Below are 18,025 nucleotides of genomic sequence, written 5' to 3'. Positions count from 1 at the left end.
AGCACGCTCCCCTTGCCCGTCCTGGTCTCGCTGAAGATCTATGGCTCAGGGAGAATGTAGTTCTGGTCAGTAGCCTTCAACCTCTGCCTCTCGTACTTTTTGTTTCCTGCAAGCTATTGCTCAGCAACCCACTCCCTGCCTCATCCTCCTGCTGGGACTGCCCTTAGATATTCATTCATTCATTCATTCATTCATTCAGCAAATATTTACTGAGAGCTTGCTATATGTAGCAGTCATTGTGCTAGAGTCTAGATATGCAGTGGCAAATAAAACGAACTGGCTGCTGAGTTTTAAAAATTTTAAAGACTTTGTGGATAGGTCCCTGTCTTTGAAGTTATGTGGCCCTGGAATAGGATTATTGGGATACAGAAAAATAAGGAATTGCCTCCCAATGGGGATTGGAAACTGTCTCATTGCAAGTTATAGGAAAGAGAGGGGATTACATACCCTCTTAGAGCCTGAGACCCAAATAATTCATTATTCCACAGACAAAGTCCTCTGAGACGGCTTCATCCAACCTGCCCCCTAGGCCAGTGTTTCTGAGGCTAAAATATGATGACTGTGTAGAATTGTCCCTGACTTTAGATGCCAGTATTTTTTGAAACTGATTCCCTAGGAGGACTTTAGCCTTAGCCCCTTGTGGATGCCCATCCAGATGTACAGTCTGGTCCGTCTTAACCTTGTGTCATGGAGGAGTGACCTTCACAGTGTCCCTTCTGTACTGTAGCTCCCAAAGAATGGCCACCGGCTGCACAGCCTCTGTTCTTGGGGCTAATTATAAATCTGAATTTCACTCATGTCCTCCGTGTATTACTAGGCCTTTCTTAGCTCCAACTAGAGGGCCTTGAGCTGAGGCAGTCACTGTCACCATGATCGCAGAGACAGCAGTTGTACCTATATGAACTTGAACTTCTAGATCCCATCTTCTCTCCTGAGAAATTTTGCATGAACACTTGCAGGGATTGCTCAAAATTTGAACTAGCAGCCCCAGGACCACTAAAGACTCAGCTATTTAGAGGCTTCCAAGCTGTGTGGACTGCCACGGAAGGCCCATTCCCTCGTTGTCAGCCTAACTGCTCCACAGTGCCCTTTTTGAAGAAGGGCTATCGGATTTACTCGGGTTTCACTGTGGTCTTTACATGGCTGAAGTGCTTAGTTGAAGGTTCTGCAGTCCCACACTTTTTTAGATGAGCTCTGACTTCTGATACCCATTTGTGGTACAGAATGAAGCCTCAAAGCCTATAAAAGATGATATTCTGTCTCATTGGAGGTACCTAGAATAGGGGCCTATATGGGAAAATAAACTACTGGCATTAAAAATTAAAAACAAAACAAAAACCACACCATAAAGATCTGTGAATCCGCCAAAGAGGGCCTCTTAGGCTATGGCCATCTGATTGGAGCACCAGAACGCTGGAGCGTATAAGTGTCTTGGGAGTTGTGCACTGGCAAGTTCTGTACTTGGTGGAGTCTTGTTTTCTAAGAAGTCTGTTGTTCCGAGTTTTTCAGAAAGCCAGACTCTTTGGTGCCCTGTTAAGTAGTTTGGAATAGAGGAGAACCATGGTGCGCACACTGTCTAGAGAGTCTCAGAGGTATTTGCAGTCCTGTGCTTCATGAATAATGCAAGTTGCTGGCATCTGGAGCCACCTTGACAAAGTCCAAGTGATGTGCACTCAAAAATGGGCACCTTGCCCATCACACCTGGTGCTACCGACGACTCCAGGATCAGGCCTGCCATCCAGTATGAAATGCTGTGCAATGCTGAGAAATTCATTACATCTCTCAGATTTGAGCTTCGTGGACAATCTAAAACATTAACCTCTTATTTTAAAAAAATCAAAATGATTTTTTGCCTTGAAAATGTTAATAAAATATGAAAACAGTACGAAGGAAAACCTATTTATTCTACAATAAATTTTAAGTTGTTTGTACTATAAATGAGAAAAAGAAATGATTATTTTTTAAAACCTTTTTGGTCTGTCCTACCACCCACAATAAATTTATATCTCACTTCATTATCTCATTAAGACCATGAAGTAATTATTCTCCCTTCTCTTCAACAGATGAAGAAGTAAGGTTTAGAGAACATAATTTTGTAAATGTACGTAGTTAACACGTAGCATAATTAATATTTAAAGCCTGTGCTATTTCCATGAGAATGCATAGCATTTTGGAATTTTCAGGCCCCTGTGATTATTAGTACAACATTAGCCAACATTTTTAGTATGATGATGTTCAATCTGGCCATTCCTCACGAATCCTCGTTACCTCACAAGTCAGAAGCAAGTTTATGTAGAACAGTGTACCAGCTTGCAGTGATTAGAGCCCGTGCTTGCCACAGCGTCGGTTCTTGTGGTGGGCATGAGGCTGATCTCTCATGGAAAAGACGGGGTACAGCGCTGATCACCTTCTCCATTTGACAAGTCTCAGGTGAGAAAGTGGTTTAAAAGGAGATTTTCAGTTCAGTGGTTTCTGCCTTAAACATTTCTATGGTCTCTGGACCCAGTTTGAACTTTACCAAGACCAAATCTTAGTACATAAAGGCAAAGGTAGGTTTGTGGTTATGGCAGACATACTGCAATCTAATCAGCAACAGACAAGTGATCAGAGGCAAGATTGTTTTACGGATAACAGGGAGGTTGAGTGCTATCCAGTTGAAGGTATTTCCTTTTTTTGTTTTGTTTTGTTTTGTTCATTGTCACGGGACTTGCTGAGCAGATCTAAAGGCTTTGGACAGCCCTGGCACTCACGTTGTGCCAGCTGACCAGGTTTATGAAGGGCTGGGTAGCTCTCTTAGGATACTTTCAGAGGCTTTTTGTAAGCTGCACCCATTGGTATGGAACACAAGGCCTTTAAACCTTGGAGAAAAACAGATTAGTAGTAAGAAGCCGCTAAACAGAGCTGACCTCTCAGGGTGAAAGATGTGGCTGTGTGGCCTTGGCATCAGAACTTCCTTAGACCCCTTCCAACGAGGTTCAGTGATGTCTTCCGTGGGTTTAGACACCAGGCATGGCCTAGTGACACGGTCTGTCTGGATCAGCTGGTGGGATTTCTTGTCTCTGCAAATGGGTTGCTTTCACACACTTCATTAGTGCTTTGTTATAATTTAGCGCAACACTATCCAGTATGAACATCAGACAGTGGAAAGCTGCTGGGGTTGTAACCAGAAGTCTCGTGGTCACATAGGCCTGCCGCTAATCTTCGAGCGGGAAGAGTGACAGTATTTTATGTGTTGTGTATGTGTTTGGCCTCTGTGATCTAATTTCTGCACAAACCTTCACCCTTTTCATTTTCAGAATTAACATCAATAAAGGATACGAACAATAATTAATTTTACATATTAGTATTGCTCAACAATATTACTACAGCTGCCCTAATTGTTAGGCTCATAATGTGAGAAAAGCTGTCAGGATAGAGCAGCCAAACCCTGTCCCTTTGAGCACCTTCGTAAGAATTAAGAGGGTGTGTGTGTGTGTGTGTGTGTGTGTGTGTGTGTGTGTATGAGGAAAGTGTTCATGGGAATATGTTTTAGATTGCATTTCTTTTCAGGATATGTAGGAGTATGCCCACCAGCAAGGACTGATTTAACCATCCTCAAAATGATTGTTGAGAAACTTATAAAAAATTTTAACCTGAGGTTTAACAGATTATGATCAAGATACACAATTTACAGGATAGATTTGTAAAGAAAGTTCTTTCACGTCGTTAGATTCATCAACAACTTTACTGCCCACCCACATCATCCAGAATTTGCAGAGCTAGTAAAATGTACTGTTTATGTGTGCGAAGATACATGTATAAGGATCTTTATTGCACATTGTAATAACAAAAGATTGGAAACAACCCAAATATAGAAGGTAGGCACTGGTTTAAATGAATTATTAAATATGGTGGAATGTTACACAATCATGAAAAAGGGTAAGTCAGCTCCGTATATAGCAACATGCAGTGAACTCCAAATTTTATTCAGTGGGAAAAGCCAGCTGTGGAGTGGTGTGCATGTGTTTGTTTAAATCTAAAAATAACACATTTCTTACATACACAGAGAGAGACAGATATCTGGGGAAATACACAGATGCTGACAAATAATCCTGGGGTGGAGGGGGGGTATGGGCTAGAAAGGGTCAATGGGGAAGAAAGGGACATATGTAATATTCCAACAATAAATATTTTTAATAAAAAGAAGCTAACAAATACTTATTTGCCTCAGGAAGTTGAACTCAGTAGCTAAGGGCAGGCTTAGGAGGGTGACGTACTTTTCATTCTAAATACATTTTGGATTTTGTATCACAAATATGTATTACCTATTCAGAAACTATTGAAATGCTTTGTAGGAGCTCTGACAGTTTCCTATCAGATGCATTTGACAAGCACAGTAGATTTCCCCAACTTGGACACTGCTGCAGTGTCTTAAGGAACCATGACGAGGTGGAGGGGGTTGGGGTAGATGGGAGAGATTGTAGGGAAGAGAGAGCTATGGCCAAAGGGAAGGGAGAGGGAGAGGAGGAACTAACAGAGAGTTGTTGAAATTGGGAGGATTGGTATATAAATGATGCCTTTAATTAAGGGAAGAAAATGAGAAAAAAAGGTAGGTTTATGGGGAGTGCAATAAAGACATTGTGAATTGGACACTATGAATTTGAAATGATGGTAAGACGTCCTGGTGATGTCTGCAGGCGATTGAGAGAGATGCTTTAAAAACTATCAAATGGCCTAAAGTACTTTTTTATTATCATTTTCATGGCTCTTTAAAAGTTTCAGCATATTCAAATATGTTCTCTGTTCCCTAAGTATGATTATGGTGTAATGGAAAAATTAGGTTTCAGAAATGTTTTAGTTTTGTGGTGATTGGTACAAACAAGATAATTATTTTGTTTTGAAATTACATACAAAGCAATTTACTGTTAGAAAACAATAGAGCTTGTGCCAGGGGAATGAGGCTAATGCATTGTTCCCATCTCTGGTACAGTCTGAAACTACTAAGTGAATAGTAAATTTTTAAATGTGTCCATTAACTAATACGGCTAATTTACAGTGGAAGTGTATGTGGCAGCCTGCATAGTTAATTTCTGAAATCACTGTGATCCTTGTTATTACAATTAATACTAAAAAACCTGTTTCCCATGTACAATGTAATGCTTCAAATACAATGCTATATGTGATTACATATCTTGTCAATATGTTGTTATCTAAAGGTGCCTGGTTTGCAGAGTTGTCTAAATTAGTAAATTTAATCATCATTATTGTTATTACTATTATTAATTTTTTTTAAAATATTTTTTTATTGATTTCAGAGAGGAAGGGAGAGGGAGAGAGAGATAGAAGCATCAATGATGAGAGAGAATCGTTGATCAGCTGACTCCAACACGCCCCCTATTGGGGATTGAGCCAGCAACCTGGGCGTGTGCCCTTGACCAGGAATCCAACCTGGGACCTTTCAATCCGCAGGTCGACATGCTATCCACTGAGCCAAACCAGCTAGGGCCTATTATTAATTTTACAGCGCCTTTGTATTCCCTTCCTCGTTTATCTTTAAAGAATGTGCAAGTATGTACAGGATTGAGACCGTAACTGTGCAGTAGCCCTGATGACTTTCAAGGGGAGAAAATGCAGCACATGCAGCGTTTTCCGCCTGTTCATCTAGGATGATGTCCGTTTGCAAACATTAAGCAAACAGTATTGTTAATCAGCTCATTTGTGCAGCCTGCCTTTCAGTTTTGAATTCTTTTATTTATCTTTGGTAGTTGTGAAATATGCTTGCTTTATATTGTCAGTCTAAATGTTAACTGGTCATAGAGTGCTGATCAGTTATTTTTAGATTTTTTTTTTTTTTACCAATTTTCATGAAACATGTCTATTTTTAGTACTAAGATATAGTCACAGCTATTATTCCATAGCTAATTAAAGTTATAGCTTAATTGTTTTAAAATTTTTTACAGAAAATATTATTTTGTTGTTGCCTGAAAGATATTTTCCCATCCCTTCACTTTGTCTGTGTGTGTCCCTTGTTCTGAGGTGGGTCTCTTGTAGACAGCATATGTATGGGTCATGTTTTCTTATCCATTCAGCCACTCGATGTCTTTTGATTGGAACATTTAATCCATTTACATTTAGGGTTATTATTAATAGGTACTTGTTTGTGGCCATTTTTATTCTTTCTGCCTGTGTTCCTACTTGCCTTTCTATTTCTTCTTTTTACAACGGTCCCTTTAGCATTTCTTGCATTGCTGGCGTGGTAGTGATAAACTCCCTTAGCCTTTTTTTGTCTGTGAAGCTGCTGATTTCCTCTTCAATTTTGAATGATAGCCTTTCTGGATAGAGTATTATTAGATTCAGTCCCTTGCTTTGCAATGCTTTGTATACTTCATTGCATTTCCTTCTGGCCTGATGTGTTTCTGTTGAGAAATCATTTGATAGTCTAATGAGAGTTCCCTTCTAGGTAACTTTCTGTCTCTCTCTTGCAGCCCTTAAGATTTTTCCTTTCTCATTAACGTTTGCCATTGTAATTACGACATGTCTTGGTGTGGGTCTTTTTGCATTAATCTTGCTTGGAACTCACTGTGCTTGTGTTACTTTTTCTTCCCCAAATCAGGAAAGTTTTCTGTCATTATTTCTTCAAATACATTTTCTAATCTTTGCTCCTCTTCTTGTCCTTCTGGCACCCCTGTTATATGTATGTTACTTCGTTTCATGTTGTCCCAAAGCTCCCTTAGGCTCTCCTCCTGCTTTCTTTTCTTTTTTTCTTTTTTTTTTGCCAATTGCTGTTTAGATTGGGTGTGTTTTTCTGCCCTATCTTCTAACTCACTAATTCGGTCCTCTGCTTCTTTTAGTCTACTGTTGAAAACTTCCATTATGTTTTTTATTGTAGCTATATCATTTTTATTTCCTCTTGATTCTTACAGAAGATGTTGATTTTCTCATCCATCCATTTTATGGACTGTATACCCTTGCTCTGAATTCTTTTTCTGACATACTGCATTCCTCTGTTTCCTTTAGTTCCTTTTCTGCCGATGCCTCCTTTCTTTCCTTTTGCGGTTGTTCCTTTGTCTCCCCATTCTTGCTATCACCGGTCTGTGGCTTGCTGGCTGGATGCGCAGGATCAGGGCTGACACCCTAGGCTTGGCGGCGGGGAGCGCAGTCAGAGGCTCACCTGCAGGATGCGCAGGTCTGTGGCAACGCCATGGTCTTGGTGGGCAGAGAGTGCAGTCCCAGGCTCGCTGGTGGGACATGCTGGGCCTGGGGCCCATGACACGTGCTTGGTGGGCAGGGAGCAAAGTCTGAGGCTTGCTGGTGGGGTGAGAGGGCCTAGGGCCCATGCTGTGGGCTTGGCGGGTGGGGGAGCACAGTCAGAGGCTCACCTGCTGGAAGTGCATGACTGGGGTAATGCCACAGGCTTGGCGGACAGGGGCGCAGTTCGAGACTCACCAGCGGGATGCCTGGGAATGACGCGGTGGGCCAGTGGAAGCGGGGGCACATTCTGGGAACTCGCGTCTGGGGAGGCTGGAGTTCTGGTGTCCTGGGTCTGCAGCTGAAGTAGCAGGTCTTTGGCTGGAGTGCCTGTAGGGTCCAGGGTGGCATCTGAGGCCAGTCTGGGTGGTGGTGAGGCTGGGCTCCTAGTCACAGCACCTCTCTCCCCTTCAAGATGTCATGGTTTCTGTCCAGCTGGCCACCCTGGGAGTGATTTCAGTGGTAGCAGGGGCTCTCTATCTAGGAGAGCTCAGGTGCCAGCCCCTGAACGTCCTGCAGGGTCTAACTATCCCTCCCTCACACACACACACACACACACACACACACACACACACACACACACCACTCATGTCCCCACACTCCCCTTTTGCTCCCTCACTCATTTACACTCTCTCCCTCACTGCTGTCCTGCTGGCCCCCATCTTCCTGTCTCGTGAATGTGACTTTATATGGCAAAAGGGAGTTGGTAGCTGTGATTATGTTAAGGATCTGGAGATGAAATTATCCTAGAATCTCTGGAGTGGCCCAGTGTAATCACAGGGGTCCCTATAAGAGGAAGGCAAAAGGAATTAGTCTGCGAAGGTGTGACTGTGGAAGGTTGGAGTGGTGCAAGGAAGGGGCTTTAGCCAAGAAATACAAGGGATGTCTAGAAGCTGGAAAAGCAAGGAAATGGACTCTCCCCTAAAACCTCCAGAAGGAACACAGCCCTCCTGACACCTTGATTTTTAACTTCTCACCATCCCAACTGTAAGAGAATAACTTGTTACAGCAGCAATAGGAAAGCAATACAATGAGTATTAACTAAACATTAGTAACTATAGTTTGTATGAATTATAAGAGATGTTTAATACTGTATTAAGAGACTTTAATATTTTTAATAGACTTGTGTCCAAACTTTATTCATCATCAAAGAAACAGTGATTTATTATTATATATGTAATTTATATATATAAATTGGTGGCCCGGTGCATGAAATTCGTGCACAGGGAGGGGGGTGTCCCTCAGCCCAGCCTGCACCCTCTCCAATCTGGGACCCCTTGGGAGATGTCTGACTGCCAGCAGTCGAACATCCCTCTCGCAATCTGGGACCGCTGGCTCCTAACCGCTCACCTGCCTGCTTGCCTGATCGCCCCTAACTGCCTCTGCCTGCTTGCCTGATTGCTCCTAACCCCTCTGCCTGCCTTCCTGATTGCCCCTAACCTCTCTGCCTGCCTGCCTGATTGCCCCTAACTGCCTCTGCCTACCTTCCTGATTGCCCCTAACCTCTCTGCCTGCCTGCCTGATCGCCCCTAACTGCCTCTGCCTAACTGCCTAATTGCCCCTAACTGCCCTCCCCTGCTGGCCTGATCTCGCCCCCAACAGCCCTCCCCTGCCGGCCTGGTTGCCCCCAACTGCCCTTCCCTGCTGGCCTGATCAACCCTAACTGCCTCTGCCTCGGCCCCCACCGCCATGGCTTTGTCCGGAAGGAAGTCGGACGTCCAGAAGAGGGCTGGTCGACCCGGTCTAATTAGCATATTACCCTTTTATTAGTATAGATAGATTATATAGGAGAGGATTGCTAAATGGGGGGAAAGGCCTTTTTCAGCAGGAGGAGATGCTGTTGGCAGACAGAAATACATAATCCTTATATCTGGACTGATAGCCAGCCATATGCACTATACTGCCAAACCGGTCATTAAAAAAATTGAACCACTTTCTTACACCTTACACCAACAGCTGTTGCCCTTAAAACCCCTCCTCAACACCCACCTTAGGTTCTGCCTTCGCAGTTCACTCAGATTGGTTCTGATTGGACGGTTTCTATTCCAGTCAGCATCAAAAGCTCCACCTCCTAGGCAGCCATGGGCTCCTCGCAGTTCACCCAGATTTGGTTCTGATTGGTCAGTTTCTATGCCAGTCAGCATCTCTGGGCCTATCTCTGGGCCTGATTAGAGAGGCGGGGCTGATCAGCAGATCAGATCCTGCTCCTCTCTCCCAGCCTCGCCAGCAGCCTCGCCTCTCTCTCTCTCTCCAGGCCTTGCCAGTAGCCTGGGGCAGCTGCTGATCAGCCCCACCTCTCTCTCCGAGAGGTCAGCAGTTCAGCCCGCTCGCCATTCCCCGCCCATCCGAGCCTGCTGTGCACGCAGCCTGGTGTTTGGTTGTCCCTTCAGTCATTTTGGACGTTATGGACCCTGGCTCTTTATATATAGAGAGATGATAGAATATCCCAACAAGTAACACTGAAAGTCTTTCTTGGTAGTTTTCTGAGGCCTTTGCCACATTTCCAGGGAGAACAGGGCAAAGGGGCACAACATGCAGAGAGGGATTGTCTCCACCTCCATGTTTCACTGTCTTTCTATCTTTGGCACTGCTCAATTGAAGGCTTCTGGGAAATGACAATTAGGACTATTGCTCTGAAGCAAAGTGTTAAGACAAGATAGTCACAGGAAGATGTTAAGTGGACTGCTTTCTTTTACATTTTTTATGGATTCTAAGAATCTATAATGTTGAATACAGTTGCTGATTTGAAAGTGTTTGGCTTCTGCTATCTTATATGTCTTTATTTTGTGTTAATAAACAATAAACTCCTTTATTAGTATTAATATTTAATAATGCTATTTTATCAGATGATATTCAATAAAATTGTGATTTTAGGTTATTTTGGATTTTTTAATTTAAATAAAGGAAAATTTGCTTTTTGGAATGTGAGATTCTTTGGAAATACTATGTATGTATGTAACGAAAACATTGGTACTAATAGCTCTAAAATCCTTGGGGTGTTTTATGGAAGCAGGTATCAGATTTCATATTTTATTTGATACTCTAAGGCAATAAAAAATTCAACATCAGGTTATACAAGGAAATCAAGTTAACAAGGAAAATTACATTGTTCTGAAGTCATGATTCCTTTGCCAAAGAGGTTTTGTGATTTGCTGACCAGATCTTAAGTAGAATCATTGAAGCTCAAGAATTATGGAAGTAAGATTTGCATAGTTCTCTTCAGCTATTTCTCCCACCCCATCTCCTCCAGTGATCGGAAGTCTTAAGTCATTAGTTTCTGTGGGCATTTTAGATTACTTGAGCAAGGGAACCACATTACTCATTTAATTTGAATTTGATGGGGGTGGGGGTAAAGAGGTCAGAGACTCAGGTCTGCAAGCTGAGTTCAGGGCCAAGGGTTGAATAGGGTCCATATGCATATGAGTCCAAGACACAGGTTCCTCACCTTTTTAGATCCTTGAAGAACTTTGCTTGGGGTTCACAATGCTTGAGTACTTTTTTATTTGATTACGGAAAATTTCAAATATATCCAAACTCAGGATAACTGTCATGAACCTCTGCTTCCTCATGCCCGGCTCCTACTGTTATCTGGATGTTACCACACTTGCCTCATCCATTCTCTCTTCTCCCTATTTTATCTTAAGTGTTTTAAAGCAAATCTTTCCAATCTTTTTACCTGACCCCACATCCTTCAATATGCACCCCTAAAAATATGGTTGTCTAATTTTAACTCTGCCTCATTTCTACCTTTCTTCTCAAACACAGCCCGGGGATCCAGAAGCTTTGAAGGAAAAAACATTTACTGAGTTGACCATAGTTACTCAATTTAATTTTATAGTGAAGAAATAGTATTTTTTGTTAACTTGTTATAACATGCTGTTACTTTTTTGTTAACTTCTCATATAAGAAGTGTATTAACTAATTATGGATGACTCCTTTACCTTCTACATTTATTTTTTCTCTTCAATATGTTATAATAAAATTAACTTCATGCTTAATTTAAAGCAATGACTGGAGAATCAAGAATATATTGCTTTTTTTGCCATAAGTTTGTAGTCAAGTGTTCCTGTAGATAAGATGATACGCATACTGTTGGCAAAGATCTGCTCTCATCCAGAGGTCTTTTTTTCCTTTCTATAATTCATTGATTTCTCAGAATAATTGTTACATATTTACAAAAAGTTTCCATTAGAAATTTTTTCAGTACTTGCACTGTTTTGTAGAATCTTGTCATAAGTGAGTAATGTTTCATATCTATGACACAATTCCCAATCAATTATTTATGTCAACATATAGGTGATTACTTGATTTTTGTTTTGGAAATAAAATAATATGCAAAAGATATATGACTTTTCCATAGATAGGGAAATAAGCAGCACTGGAGTAGACTTCCTCGTGCTCATGACCGAGGCCTCCCACTGTATTTTGAGAGTCTGGGGATGTTTGATACTTCCTAGTCTACATTATGGGAATGCCCACTAAGATCAGTAAGTTGTTATTCAGCTAAAATGACTCATCAGTTAGAAGGATGATCAGTCAGCCAAAACCAAACTTGTGGAATGGTTTTCAAAGATCCTCTTGTGTTTGTATATAAATCTAATTATGGTTCTAAACAGACATCTGAAGAGATTTTTAGATCATTCCAAAAGGGAATACTACCAAGCAAAAATGATTTAAGATCCTATTTACATAGTGCACTGCCTTCATAGCAGAAATTCTTTGTAAACTTAACATGTAGCTTTGTAATGAGGTTCTTGCATGTGTGTGAATTACCTGTCACCCTCAGTCTTATCATTAGTCCATTACATCTTTATAAGCTTTTCTACATCATTTTAGATAATTGTGAAATTTGTGTTTCAGGATTTTATGGAACTACTCTTTTTTCGTGACCACTTAATGATTACACAATGTTTACAGCCATAAAATGTATGTTTATGATGTTGTTGATTTAAATGATACTATGTTGAGCCCTGGCCAGTGTGGCTCAGTTGGTTGAGCATCATTGGTGCACCAAGAGGTCACCGTTCAATTCCCTGTCAGGGCACATGCCTGGGTTGTGGGCTCGATCCCCACTAGGGGGAATTCAGGAGGCAGCCTATCAATGTTTCTCTCTCTCTCTCTCTCTCTCTCTCTCTCTCTCTCTCTCTCTCTCTCTCCCCCTCTGTCTAAAATCAATAAAAACATATTTTAAAAAACACATTTAAATTATACTATGTTGAAAATACCTGTGCCATTTTCTTTGATTTTGGTGCCAGAAATACCTACTTGTTGTGGCATTGCGTTTTCTTAGTCTTCTGTTAAAATTCAAGAACCTTTGGGAGAAATTATGCATTAAATCTTTATTGTCTGTTAACACCTCAGGGGAAAAAATTATTTTTTAGATCAGTAGTTGTGATCTTAGAAAACACATGGAACTTGAGGCAACTGGATATTAAAATAGGGGAGTATTGACCCCAGAAGGTGTAGGAGTCAGAGAGCCTATATAGGGCTTGTGAACTCAGATGCCTCCAGGGCCCACAGGATATGAAGAAAATAGGTTTAAACTGTGTGTACTGTGAGCTAAGTACCTGTCTAATATGATGGATTTTAGTTTTGTTGTTTTATAACATTGCACTTCAGGGTTCAAAAGGAATGGCCAAACAAAACAAAAAAAAAAAATCAGAGATAATAATTTTGGGACCTTATTATATCATGTGGGGTGCTGGTAGGTGGTAGGTGAATTCAGATTGGTTCAACACAAAGCGATACTGTTACAGGCAGGTGAGAACACTGGGAATTTGAGAGCAGAAGGGGGCTGAAAATGGAGATGGGGCCGAAACCGGTTTGGCTCAGTGGATAGAGCGTCGGCCTGCGGACTGAAAGGTCCCAGGTTCGATTCCGGTCAAGGGCATGTGCCTTGGCTGCGGGCACATCCCCGGTAGGGGGCGTGCAGGAGGCAGCTGGTCGATGTTTCTCTCTCATCGATGTTTCTAGCTCTCTATCCCTCTCCCTTCCTCTCTGTAAAAAATCAATAAAATATATTTTAAAAAAAACAAACAAAGAAAACGGAGATGGGGAGCCATAAAGACCAGAGCACCTTCTTTACACTAGCTAGACGAGACCCTGTCTTTACTGATGGGCAAGTTGGATGCTTCTTCCCTTCAAAGTTGGTAAACGGGGGGTGGGGGTGGGGCGGGGGGTGCATCAGCGTCCCCTGTGTAGTTTGCCAAACTACAGATGGCATCTGAAATAATCCACGCCTTCCTCCCAGTGAGATTTTGATTCACAAAGTGGTATGGGGCATGGTTGGGTATGTTTTTTGGGGAAAAACTTACCTTGATTCACGTGCAGCACATAGTTGAACCTATTTTCTTGGAGGCAGAGGTCCAGCTTACCCTTTGACGTATGCTTTTATCTCTGCTCTCAAAGTAGTCTCTTAAGATGCATGGCTACATTGTAGTTTCTCACATAAGTTGTCAAAGTGATTTATTTCATTCCATAAAGGAAGAATGAAAAAAAGCAACATACATAATTTAAGGGTTGGATATAGGTTTTATGAGGAAGAATGGAAGAGTTATATTAAGACAGAGCAGTTGCCAACTGCAGCCATAGCACACCTAGTATTAAAGAGACATATAATTATATCTGATTCAGCTTTTAACAGAAGTCGTTATATCCCCTAAGTTACCATAAATATAGACAATGAAAATTTGTTATAGCACAACTAAACTCTCTGTCCTGCTTTCCAAGAAAAGCTGCTCACTGCATATTAATTTTTATATCATTCATGGCAGTTCAGGATTAATCACTAAAGGTATAACAGCAATTACTGCAGTAGGGCTGATGTGATCAGTTTGTGGTAAAGAACTTGAGCTTAGAAAGAAGAATTGCCTAACAGAAAAGTTGTTGGACATTTAAAATTACAACCAAGGTTGCAGTTTCCTTCATTGCAGAATAAAAAAAATCTGAGTTAAAATGAGAAACCATTTGTCTGGAATCTGGAATCTGATGCTCTTAACTTGGTAAACCTTTTACCATGTTAAATCCCTGTGTTGGTAAGCTTAGACGCCCTGTAATTACAGGGAACATTTTTCCCCCTAATTTGTTTGTTGATATTTTCCTAATATCTTCTAAGAAAGAGGTCGTTATCCTTATTCCCATTTTGGTGGTTTGCTACTCAGTGACTATTTTTTTGGCAAAATGCCTCCATTTCTGACTTAAGCTATGTTACTTTTGTCTGGGCCACCCTCACACAAAAATATATGTTCATTACAGAAGAAATCTATAAACATACACAGTGGTGGGCAAAAGTAGGTTCATAGTTGTAATACAAATAACACAATAATCAATAAGTAACACAAGAATAAACTCTGTTTCGCATACTCACAACTATAAACCTACTTTTGCCAACCCCTGTACTTAATTTGTCAGTGCTACGAGGAATTGTGGTGCTAACATTTACTGAGCTTTGGCTTTGTAACAGGTGCTGCTGAATTCTTTAGTTGAGTTGTCTCACTAATTTGCACTGCTCTGCAAAGTGGTGAGTGACTTCTGTATCCCCACCGAGCAGATGTGAGGCGGAAGCTCAGAGAGACCAGGAAGCGGGTCCACAGACACACAGATGAGAAAGGATGCCGTGGGCATTCAGTCTAGGTCGGTCAGACTTCAGAGTTTAGGCTCTGAATCACTGCTCTTACATCAGCGGTTTCCAGTTGGGAATTTGCAGATTAGCAATTCTCTGTATTCACTTCTGCAGAAACTTCCCTCATTTCTCAAGTTCTAACAGTGTTATGGGGAACAATAAAATACCTTTAGAGCACAGGCTATCAAACTTGGCTACATTCTGGAGTCACTTAGGAGTTAAAAAACAAACAAAACAAAACCTGGTAGCTGTGTCCCACCCTCGTATGTTCAGAGTTGATTTGTATAGAGTGTGGTCTGGACATTGGGATTTTTGAAAATCTCCCAGATGATTCTAAAATGCAGCAGAGTTTGAGAACTCCTGCTTTGGAACAATGCAATATTTTAAATTCTAAATTTCTATTCCTCTGTGAGTCAAAAAAAAAACCAATAATTTTTTATTATAGAAGTAGTACATATTTACTTTAGAAACTATGGACAAACCAGTAAAAATTACAATTAAAATTATTTGTAATTCCTTCACTGAATAATAACCTCATAGGACTTGGCTATGTATTTTCTTCTTCTGTGCATGTTTGTGTATTTAAAGCTTTACCTGTAATGTTACTCTTCTATAGAATTTTATATATTTAATGCCTTTTATCTCTCTTACCTAGTCACATGCTTTATCAGACTGAGACATTTTTTTATTCTTATGCACATTTAGTATTATTGTTGATTAGCCCTTATTGGCCAGTAACTCAAAGTAAAGTAGTATCTCTATTAATGGAGAATTTGTTTGTAATTTGAGGTAGCACTGAGGAGACGAACCGATTAGATGTATCTCCTTTGTACTCCGACTTACATAGCACTTTTTCAGACAAGTACTAGTAAACCTTGGTTTCCTTCCTTTCCTTCCTTCTACATCATTAAGGCACAGCCCGTGTGGTTTGAACCCCCTGGACTCTGGCATGTATGTAGTACACACGCAGTGAATGCTGAGGTGCATGAGCAAGCAGACAGATGTGCTCTGGGATCTGAGCTGGGAGTGGTGGTTATAGCCTGAAAAAAACTAATCACTGAAGAAAATGAGTAAAAATTATTTGGGAATGGTAGAACAGTAGGAAGAGAGAATAAGAGTGGGGTTGAGATGAGGACAGGGGCTAAGGGCCACTTTAGGAGATAAGTAAGATGCAGATTCTTCAAGAAATGTAAAAAGCCCTCTAGTTCCAGAAATATCCCTGCCTTGGCCCCCAATAGGCTCAGTCTGAGTTCCCTGACCCCTCCCACATCTTTGTCTTTCCATCTCGTCATCCTGCTCATTTATCAGAATACAAAGGCTGAGTCAGATATACTTTCAGAGGAAAAGAATGAAAAAATTTTCTGGCTTTGATGCTCCCCAAATAGTTTCCTGATACAGGTTTGGAGGAGAAACCACTGTAGTAAAATGGGGTTCAGTTAGGATACAACCAGAGCCTGTCAGTTAATAACCATCATTCCCTTTCCTACCGAGTTTGGGGATGGGGAAGAATTAAGTAAAAGATGGGGAGGGGACTCAGAGCATTGCAGACTAATGAGGGGTTACCGTCAAGGGGAGAGGGCCCATCTGGGAGACGTCACAGGTTTGGTAGGCGGCCTTGTCTTCAGTTACGCTCGCTGAGGTACTTTTGGTGGTGCAGCCACAAAAGCCAGGCTCCTCTGCATCGCATGATTTATGAACGATTTTGTTTCATATCCACTTCTTTTAGTGTGACTTTATAGCCATTAGATTTCTTAAGTCAAAATTATTTATAGTTTCTTTTGGCTCTTAAAAACTTTATTAGTTTTTAAATGTGATTGTCCATTTTAAACAAATTTTTATTAAAAAGGAAAAATTGCTGATGTTTTACGTCATCCGTGTATAAGATATATGCATGATTTATATTGCTGAAATCCTTTAGCATTGAAACATTATGTAGTTCCAAAAGTGTCAAGAAAAATGAGAAGCTATTTCTCTATTCTTTCCCTGTTTTTATTGAATTCACGATGACTTTTAAAGAATATAAAGGCATTAAAGATAGTTAAAACCTCAGACGTCCTGCTTTACTTAGAATTAAACAAAAACAAAAATGAAGAATAAAATAGCAAACCTGATTTACTTATCTGAATAATGCTTATCTCACTATAACCACCATAATGAAAGACAGGGAATCTTTATAGTTACATTATATATTATAGCTAACTAAATAAAGAAATAAAATGCCAGAGGTAATATGTATTCAGGTAAATATCAGATATATTCAGTCCAGTGAAACTTTGAGATTTCGAGAGTGCTGTGCCAGGCATCAGAGCCAGGAGTGTATTATGATTTAATAGCATCGCTCTGCTGCTTTTGATGAGCTGGCCCAGAAAAACATTTGAAGCAATAAAGCATCCATTTGGCTCCTAAGTAATGAGGGAGGCATTGCTCTTTGCATTAACTATTCAAGAAGAAAAGTGACCAACTGCTAATAAGCTTTATCCAAAGCGGGTAGTGGAAAACAGAAGAAAGTGCAAAGGGGAGGTTCTGTTCAATTTCATAAGCAGTTACCCAATACCCAGAGCTCCTCTTCCATGCGACTCTGGCCTGCTGTATAAGTGGGAGTGCCTGTCAGATGTATTCAAGGCTTCGTGGTTTAAGGAAGGATTGTGTAGCCTAACCTAATGACAGATGAGAGGAAGCTATGACTGGTGAGTAGCTAAGATTGGGCTGATCTCTCTCGTTTTAAATACTGGACTTATTCTCTAAGATGAACAGTAGTGATTGAGGCTTGATAGTTAATCCTTTTGGGAAGGGTTCCTTTAAAAAAAAAAAAGATGATTATTGCTTTTTCATGACTTGGGAAATCTGCTCTATAATGCAATATGTAGAGTATCACTGGGTTAAATGGCTTCTAACTTGAGAAAATGTATTTGCTATGTAAATAAGTATATCATTTATCATTTGAAAATAGTTTCAGCGTAAGAATATAATATTTTGCTCCTCTTCCACAAGTAAATAAATGGTCCCTTATTTACAATAAATGCTTAGGACTTAGCAACTTTGAGATTACAACCAGAATATTGTATTAACACACAAATAGGGGCCTTTTCAAGTCATTTTGGAATCTTTGAATCACTTTTGGTGCTATAACAGCATGAAGTTTTAATTTCACTTGCTTTAAGATTCTTAATATAATTA

General features: G+C 40.6%; 1 protein-coding gene across 1 annotated transcript in view; it reads left to right on the top strand.

The window, feature by feature from the left end:
* Window positions 1-18,025, top strand: part of DGKH (diacylglycerol kinase eta) — a 193,032-nt gene that overhangs the window by 106,233 nt on the left and 68,774 nt on the right. The gene's annotated exons all lie outside the window — the stretch shown is intronic.

The sequence above is a fragment of the Eptesicus fuscus genome, chromosome 8 (assembly GCF_027574615.1).
Source record: "Eptesicus fuscus isolate TK198812 chromosome 8, DD_ASM_mEF_20220401, whole genome shotgun sequence".
Taxonomy (NCBI): Eukaryota; Metazoa; Chordata; class Mammalia; order Chiroptera; family Vespertilionidae; genus Eptesicus; species Eptesicus fuscus.
This window is presented reverse-complemented; position numbering and strand designations above follow the sequence as displayed.